Genomic DNA, 9,581 nt, shown 5'->3' with positions numbered 1-9,581 from the left:
GAACAAAAACCACAGAAAATAAAACGGAGAACAACAGCAAGAGTCCACAGCTGAACATCAACTGATCTCCATCACTTCCTACGACCTTCTCACCTCGCCATGTAACTGCGTCACAAGCCTCAGAACACACAAAAGCCAAGGAAACTCGCTGACGTAGATGTACGATTAAAAAAAGTAATAAAAAAGGGAACCGTGTCACGTGACAGAGTTTCTCCAATGGCTGTGCAGTTTCATCTGTGTATTCTGTAAGATTGTGTGTTTTGTTGGAAAGCCAGACTGTTGTTTCATCACATTGAGTTTAACTTAAAAACAAATATCCTCAAGGAGCAGAAATCACATAAGTTTCTGTCTGATGTTCTCATTATTATAGTAGGTATCCATCACAGTTGCGAAAACTACTAGTATCGGTGCTTTGTCCTGATTGGTCAAATATAACAGTGGGCGTGGTTATTGTATTTTGGAGTGTGAGGAGAAGTGCTTGGTGATGGTAATGAGGCAAGAGCTTGGTTTGCGAAGTGTTGGGGGGAGGAAGGGAAGTATGGTATTGCAGTAACGCAGTCAAGCTACAAGCTGAGGCGGAATCGTAAGTAACTCAAGTTTACGTAAGTAATTTTTTTGGGAAACAAACACCTCCATCGTGCGGAAATAGAACAAGACGAAATTGTTTAAAGTTAAATTGTTGGACAGGAAGGGAAGTTTCGAATATTATAAATTAAATAGGTAGCTCAACAAGCTGAAGAATTTACATGTTCAGAGGTTATACGCGATAGTCTTGCTGAAGAGTAACTTAACGATTTTATTGTCTGCGTTTGTTTGTGAATAATAATACCTCCCACGTCGCACTGTGAGATTTTTTAGTCGACTTGTCTACAAAGAGTGGTATCATACTGTGCAGCCACTGCTTTATCCAAAATTCCAATCATCAGATGAATTTCTAAATTCCGTTTGCGTGGATTTAGACTACTGATTTTAACCCTTCGTTTGCTGTGTTAAAATTTGTTTAATGCTGTTCTTTCTTGGGACAGGAATGTTGCAACCTAAAATCCTGTCAGAAGTGAATTTTATGCGATGCATATGAATCTCGTTGATGTACACTTACATTACTTTCTAGTAGCTCTATTAACACAGAAACCATGCATTGTCGGGTCTTTTGAACGCTCGTATCGTTCTTCAGTCAGCGGCCCTTATAACTCGAGTGTCTGACACTAGTTGTAATAGGAAAGATTATCTGAGACAGTACCAGTTTCTTCCTTCAGTGTTGGTGTTGAGCCATATAAGACTGATCATTTGGGTGAAGGTAAATGGAAAGTTATTTTTATGATTACTGTTCTTACTGATAGTACGGAACTTCTTGTTAGGCAGGACAACAGGCCACAGACCAGTTAACATTACTATTAAATTAAATAGAATGGCTGTAAATGATCTATCGCAGGTAGCAGATCATATCCCAAATGTATTTGTAAATATAGGACCATACAATTGAAGAGGAAAAGTCACAGAAGTATGCTGAAAAAGCAATTCTCATAAAATCGAAAATTTTCGAGAAGATGATGTATTAGAGAATAGTATCTCAATTGAGCAACGATAATATCCTCTCCAAATTGCAGTACGGGTTCCAGGAAACTTGATCATCGGAGAACGTCATTTACATGTTGACTCACGAAAGATTACAAACATTAAATAACAAAATACAAACACAAGTTGGTATTTTCTGCAACCTACCTAAGTTATTTGACTGCTGGGATCACAGTATCCTCATAGAGAAACTGAAGCTATATTGTATTGCCAACCAGTGGATGTTACATATTGAATAATGCAAGACCATGTATGTAGTAATTCAACCAATGTAATGTGGGGAGAAATCGCATACGCGCTTCCACAAAGCTCAACCTTGTGTCCTCAGTTGTACCTAATATATGTAAACTGTCATCTGTCTAACATACAATAAGCAGAAGTAGTTCTTTTGTGCATAACACTAATATTCTAATCAATCCAAAGATACATACTAAAACAGAAGACCTGGTAAACTATGATCTTAATAGTACCATTGACTTTTTCTGTGTGTAGTGTAACTTGCAGTTTTAAAAAGACACAACATATTCAGCTTTCTACATCTGGAAGTGGTGTACCAATGATAAGAGTAACACACAGTCAGTAAATCGTCAAAGTGCTGGATACCCATATTGGTGAGAAGTCACCCTAATATAAGAGTATTTTGGAACTCCTAAAAGAACTTAGTTCATTCACATTTGCACTTAGAAGCACTGCAGATCGTGGGGAAAAACAAACCAGTAGGCTGATTTATTTTTCATATTTTCATTCATTAATGTTCTAAGGAATAATGTTACGGAGTAACTCATCTTTAAGAAAGAAAGTCAGTCTTCATTTGTCAAAAACATGCTGTAAGAAAAATAAGTGATACTTTCCCATGATCATCATATATAATTCGGTTGAAGGAGTTGGGCATTTTGACTACTGGTTCACACAGTATGTATTACTTTGTGAAGTTTGTTGTAGATAATCCATTTCAGCTCAAGAAGAACATTGATGTGCATAAGTACAAAACCAGAAGAGAACATGGCATCCAGTAAGGTTGTCTTAAACATAAAAAGGGTGCACAATGCTGCAACCAAAATTTTTGATCTTTTGCACAATGACATAAAACATCTGAGAAAGAGCACAGTATATTTGAATGCAAACCAAAATTTTTTTCATGGAAACTTCTGCTATTCCATAGAAGAATTTATATTACTGTAATGTGGAAATGTGGTGGGTAGGAATCTGTATGTTTTAAAAAGCCAGCATGGAGATATATTTACAAATTAATTTGTAGTTATTTTAAAGTAACATTATTCATTCTGCAACATTAAGATTTATTGTGCAAATGATCCATAGAACATGAGAATAACTAACCATATATTATGTTTTTGTAGTATTTTAATATGCCATTGGAGTCCTTTTCAAGCAGACATATTTATCATTGAGTGTTAAAGAATACTTTACTATGCCAGTACACACTAAACTAAGTTGACTATGCTCTTATACCTGTTTTCAATCACTCATATGTGTTTTTTCAACATTAAGCATAAAAATATCTTTGACAGTTAATGTCAGTTACTAAATTCTTTTCTGATTAATTTCACTTTTGTGTGACATAAATGAAGAATTTTTAAAGGAGAATGGTGGGAAGGGGAGCCATGTGAGGGGATAAGAGGTGAACAGGGAAATAAGTATTCACTCAAAGAAGACACTGTAGTACTGAACATAGAGTATCACATTAGTATTTTTCGCTATAATGATTGCCACAGCTTACTGTCTATTTCACACTTAAGAAAGGAGTTCAAAATGTGTGGATTCTCTCTTCTGTTTTTGATCCAGCAATTTATCTGACTTAAAAGACTATTGTTACTCACATACGTTCTAAAGAATTCCCTGTCAATGCAATGCTGCACTAAAACTGACCCACTCAGATGCATCAAATTTGATGTGTTCAGTGATGCAGCTAAGACATAGAAAACCACAAATTTGCAGAGGTAAGTTAAGGACAATCGTGAAGAAAATTGCGAGTCTGCATAGTTCGGTAATTGTGTGAAATTTACATGTCTGACTAAACATAAATGATAATAATTCTGGTTCTAATCCAAAAGCAGCAAAGAAACATGTATCATTAAAAAGCCAATGAGTGTTTCATATTTATGTGCTACCATGTGCATTTTGTAGTTTGATGGTGCAGACAAAATAAATTCTTGAGCATGATGCTTTTGGTGTGCCATCTTAATATTTATCATGTTTATAGTTGCAGATTGGTGCAATACAAATTATTTCAAAAATATTGAAGGTGGGTGTTCTGAGATATTAAAGGTCAAAAGTTAAGGTCAACAGCCCAGGCATGTGAGAATTCTTAGAAACCTCCTGTGTTGCATACCAAAGTAAAGGTCTACTCATTAGTTTTCAATGATAAAAGTTTCATTGCTGTGTCTTGATTAGAAACAATGCACAAAATTTAGTGGTGGTGGTGGTGGTGGTGGTGGTGGTGGTGGTAGTTGTGGTTGTAAATACTGACATGAATTTGTTACTGAAGAGACAAAATACCAATGCGTGTGTCTTCAAATTTTATGTCTATCATGTGTCTAATTCTTCTCACAGTATCATATCTCCCATCTCATCTTCATCTATGTCCTCTTCCATTTGTATAGTATTGCCTTGAAGTCCATCTCATACTTAACCTGATGAAATGTTACTTATGTGTCTGCTGCTAATGCAAAAATTAAATGCATAGATATAGTGACAAGGACAACTAACTGACAGAAGAAGCCGACCTTAGGAAAGATCAGTTTGGATTCCGGAGAAATGTAGGAACAGGCGAGACAGTACTTATCTACTATAGTAGAAGATAAGTTAAGGAGAGGCGAACCACTGTTTATAGCATTTGTAGACATAGAGAAAACTTTTGACAGTGTTGACTAGAATGCCATTTCAAATTCTGAAGGTTGCACGGGTAAAATGCAGGGAGTGAAAGCCTACTTATAACATGAACAAAAACCAGATGGCAGTTATGAGTAGAGAGGCATGAAAGGGAAGCAGTGGTTGAGAAGGGAGTGAGACAGGGATGTAGCCTTTTGCTGATATTATTCACTCTGTACATTGAAAAGCAGTAAAGGAAATTGCAGAAAAAATTAATGTCCAGGGGAAGTAAAAACTGAGGTTTGCCGATGGCAATGTAATTCTATCAGATGGCAAAGGACATGGAATATCAATTGAACAGAATGGACAATGTTTTGGAAGGAGGATATAGTGTGAACATCGACAAAAGCAAAAGAGGAATAATGGAATGTTGTTGAATTAAATTGGGTGATGCTGAGGAATTAGATTAGGATACACGACACTTAGTAGATGAGTTTTACTATTTGTGCAGCATAATAGCTGGTGATGGCTGAAGTAGAGAGGATATAAAATGTAGACCGGCAAAGGCAAGAAAAGGGCTTCTGAAGAAAAGAAATTTGTTAATACCATATATGGATTTAACTCTTAAGAAGTCTTTTTTTTTTTTAAAAAAAAAAGAGGCTCAAGTCTGGAGTGTAGCATGTATGGAAGTGAAACATGGGCAATAAACAGTTTAGACAAGAATAGAAACTTTTGAAATGTGGTGCTACAGAAAAGTGTTGAAGGTTACATGGGTAGATTGTGTAACTAATGAGGAGGTAGTGAATAAAACTGAAGAGAGAAGGAATTTGTGGGACAACTTGAATAGAAGAAGTGTTCAGGTGATGGCACACATTTGAAGTCATAAAGAGATCACCAATTTATTATTGAAGGGAAGTGTGTGTGGTAAAAATGGTAGAGGGAGACAGAGGTGAATACAGTTAGTAGGTTCAGAAGGATGTAGGTTGCAGTAGTTACTTAGAGATGAAGAGGTTTGCACAGGATGGAGTAGCATGGAGAGATGCGACAAACTAGTCTTCAGACTGAAGATCATGATAGCAGCAGCAACACCACCACTAACAAAAATACTTCATTAGGTTAGAAAGAGATCTAATGATACTTTTCATTTTGTTCATAATTAAAGACTTTGCGTTTGTTTTTCAATTGCCAAGTTAGTAAGTCATCAGTTCAGATGATTTTTCTTTACTCTGTTCACTCAGTGGGTGTGCTATTGGCTCACTCCTAATTCTTGTGACCTGCAGCATGCTATAGCAATAGCACTATTGTTAGGAGGTTACTTCTTCAGTCCGCTAGTGAGTACTGGTAGATAATTCTGCATAGTATGGCTGATACGTTGTTTTACCTCAAAAACCAAATTTTTTCTGCTCTATTAAGATCCGTCTGCAAACCACTCACTTCAAAATTGTTGAAAGTTGTAGATTAGTTTTGCCCAAAGTGAAGTAATACTGATAGATCTTTCACATGGCTTGTGAAAAAGGTTGGTTACTGCCTTACATTGGATACGGGAACCTTATGTGCCTGGAGTAGTCAGAAACAAAAAAAAGTCAGTTTTCTTATCACATCAATGTAATATTAATATGGCTGTTATAGTATATTACAGCAGCGTGGCAACATGTCACTTCAAAATATTTCATCCACAGGGCAACAGAGGACACACTCCAACACAACAAAAATGAATGATCTTTCGCCTTATGTAAGATGAGATCATCTGCGACTTCGCATCATTAGTAGCATCTATGATCCATATCGTGTGGCACTACTTGGTGCAAAAATTAAGGTAGAAAGGTGCAAATGTTGGTGCTCAATATGGCAGAGTTGGAAAAATATTCTTATTGCCAAGGTGTTCTGTAACATCACTGATAAGTTTTGTAGGTAACGTTATTGAGTTGTTGTGGAGCAGGAGGGGGGGTGGGGGGACTGCTGCTGCTGCTGCTGCAACACCACCTTAATTGATTTTCCTGCTGATGTGTGTGTTTAGGGTCCAACTGAATGTTGACAAAGAGTTAGTTCATAATAAGATAACATGTCCATACATTTATTATATTTATCCGTTATCTACCTGTTAACCAAACTCAGATTTGCTGTTTGGTATATCAAGCTGATTGTCAACAGTTCCTCCCTTTTTTTCTGGTACCGAGCTAGGTGCCACGCTGGATAAAGATACTGGACTTGATGCAGATGGAAGAGGGTTTCAGAGCCCTGCCAGGGCATCTACATTTAGTTGAATAATGCAAAGACAGTTCCTTTGGAAAGGACACAGCCAGTGACCTTCCCTACCTTTGTCCTGAGTCTTGAATGACCCTACTGTCAGTAATATGTTAAACCCTGATCTTCCTTCCTATTTTTAACCTCATTCATGTATGTAGTTAGTAGTAAGATAAGTTGCAACAACATTGCTGAAAACTGTAGTAAAGCCGCATGACCTATATCCAGTTCCATTGCTAGTCCCTTTCAGTTCCCTGCAGAGCCAAGCAACTTCTTAAATTCGTGTTGCATGTACGATTTTTTTAGATTGTTGACAAATCTTGTCACGGCTCCATTACACATAGTACACTCATCCTCAACACGGGTCTTGTACTAAAAATATTTTTATTTTTAAAATTTGTTGCTGAGTGGTTCATGGTGTGGGTTCCTCTTATGTCCTAGTTCATGAACCACGGGCAATGTATGAGTGGCCAAATAAGTGGTCCTGGCAGACGGGATACCAGTTACTTTGGAATAAGGCTGGGCATCACGGACATATTCTGTTAGGGGTAAAACTCAATGGGACCCGGGGCAAGTAAGGCTAGCAACCTGCTTCCCTGGTACTTTAAATATGATGCTGGCAACAATCGGAGCAAAATGCCTCGGACCTTTGGAGGTGACGGAGTCCCACCTCTAATTGACAAACTAGGGACTCCTAAGATACGACTCGGCAAATGAATGGTAATGAGATGGGGTGCTATTAATATCAATGGGGGCTACTCTGGGAAGAAGGTAGAGCTGGCAGAGGCTGCAAGTAAGATGGGGTTGGACATTTTAACTGTTTGTGACATTTGGGTAAGGGGGTGAGAAAGAAGAGGAAGTGGGAGAATACAAGGTCTACCTGTCAGGAGTCAAAGCAGGAATAGCACAATGGGGTGCAGGGCTTTACATGAGGAAAGAAATGGAACCCAGCGTAGTTGCAATAAGGTATGTAAACAAACGACGGATGTGGATAGATTTGACAGTGTCTAGCAAGGAAATTAGGATTGTCAGTATATTCGCATTGTGAAGGGACAGATGAAGATAAGATCGATAGTTTTTATGACACACTCAGTGATGTAGTTGTTAGAGTAAAGGACAAGGACAGTGTTCTGCTCATGGGTGATTTTAACGCCAGGATTGGAAATCGAACAGAAGGGTATGAAAAGGTTATGGGTAAATTTGGAGAGGATATGGAGGCCAACAGGAACGGGAAACAACTCTTGGATTTCTGAGCCAGTATGGGATTAGTAATCACAAACTCCTTTTTTAAACATAAGAACATTCACCAGTATACTTTGGAAAGCAGGGAACCAGATCTGTCATTGACTATATAATAACAGATCAGGAAGGCTGTGAGGGACACACGTGTATTCAGGGGATTCTTTGATGACACTGATCACTATTTAATCTGCAGTGAAATTGGTATTGTGAGGCCGAAAGTGCAGGAGGTCAGGTCCATATGTAGAAAGGTAAGAGTGGAGAAACTTCAGGATAAGGAAATCAGGCACAAGTACATAACAGCGATCTCAGAAAGGTACCAGTTAGTTGAATGTAGTCAATTACAGTCATTGGAAAAGGAATGGACAAGGTACAGGGACACAGTACTAGAAGTGGCTAAAGAATGTCTTGGAACAGTAGTGTGTGAAGGTAGGATGAAGCAAACACCTTGGTGGAATGACAGTGTCAAGGCAGCCTGTAAAAGGAAAATAAGGCACATCAAAAATGGCTACATACTAGAACTCAGGTAGACAGAGAATGTTATGTTGTAGAAACAAACAAAGCCAAACAGATAATTGCAGCATCCAAGAAGAAATCTTGGGAAGACTTTGGAAACAGGTTGGAGACTTTGGGTCAAGCTGCTGGAAAATCATTCTGGAGTGTAATTAGCAGTCTTCGAAAGGGAGGTAAGAAGGAAATGACAAGTATTTTGGACAGGTCAGGAAAACTGCTGGTGAATCCTGTGGATGCCTTGGGCAGATGGAGGGAATATTTTGAAGAGTTGCTCAATGTAGGTGAAAATGCGATCAGCAATGTTTCAGATTTTGAGGTAGAATGGGATAGGAATGATGATGGAAATAGGATCACATTTGAGGAAGTGGAAAAAATAGTCAATAGATTGCAGTGCAATAAAGCGGCTGGGGTGGATGAAATTAAGTCTGAACTCATCAAATACAGTGGAATGTCACGTCTTAAATGGCTACACAGGATAATTGAAATGACCTGGGAGTTGGGACAGGTTCAATCAGACTGGACAAAAGCAGTAATCACACCAATCTTTAAACATGGAAACAGAAAAGATTGTTACAACTACAGAGGTATCTCTTTAATCAGCGTTGTAGGTAAAATCTTCTCAGGTATTGTTGAAAGGAAAGTGCGAGTATTAGTTGAGGACCAATTGGATGAAAATCAGTGTGGGTTTAGGCCTCTTAGAGGTTGTCAGGACCAGATCTTTAGCTTACGGCAAATAATGGAGAAGTGTTATGAGTGGAACAGGGAATTGTATCTATGCTTTATAGATCTAGAAAAGGCATATGACTGGGTTCCTAGGAGGAAGTTATTGTCTGTTCTACAAGATTATGGAATAGGAGGCAAACTTTTGCAAGCAATTAAAGGTCTTTACATGGATAGTCAGGCAGCAGTTAGAGTTGACGGTAAATTGAGTTCATGGTTCAGAGTAGTTTCAGGGGTAAGACAAGGCTGCAACCTGTCTCCACTGTTGTTCATATTATTTATGGATCATATGTTGAAAACAATAGACTGGCTGGGTGAGATTAAGATATGTGAACACAAAATAAGCAGTCTTGCATATGCGGATGACTTAGTTGTGATGGCAGATTCGATTGAAAGTTTGCAAAGTAATATTTCAGAGCTAGATCAGAAATGTAAGGACTATGGTATGAAGATTAGCATCT

At 38.0% G+C, this 9,581-nt stretch overlaps 1 protein-coding gene across 3 annotated transcripts in view; it reads left to right on the top strand.

Annotated features, from left to right (window-relative positions):
• Positions 1-242: 242 nt before the first annotated feature.
• LOC126091849 (RING finger protein 44-like) overlaps positions 243-9,581 on the top strand; it is a 143,851-nt gene continuing 134,512 nt past the window's right edge. The window contains exon 1 of one of the 3 annotated variants that reach the window (XM_049907111.1): positions 243-369. The gene's annotated coding sequence lies outside the window, so the exon portion shown is untranslated. Of the gene's footprint in view, positions 370-449; positions 603-9,581 lie in introns of those variants that run through there. The other 2 variants (XM_049907109.1, XM_049907110.1) reach the window with 2 other exon arrangements.

This window comes from Schistocerca cancellata, chromosome 7, assembly GCF_023864275.1.
Source record: "Schistocerca cancellata isolate TAMUIC-IGC-003103 chromosome 7, iqSchCanc2.1, whole genome shotgun sequence".
Taxonomy (NCBI): Eukaryota; Metazoa; Arthropoda; class Insecta; order Orthoptera; family Acrididae; genus Schistocerca; species Schistocerca cancellata.
The sequence above is the reverse complement of the archived record's forward strand: the minus strand, read 5'-3'. Positions and strand labels throughout refer to the sequence as shown.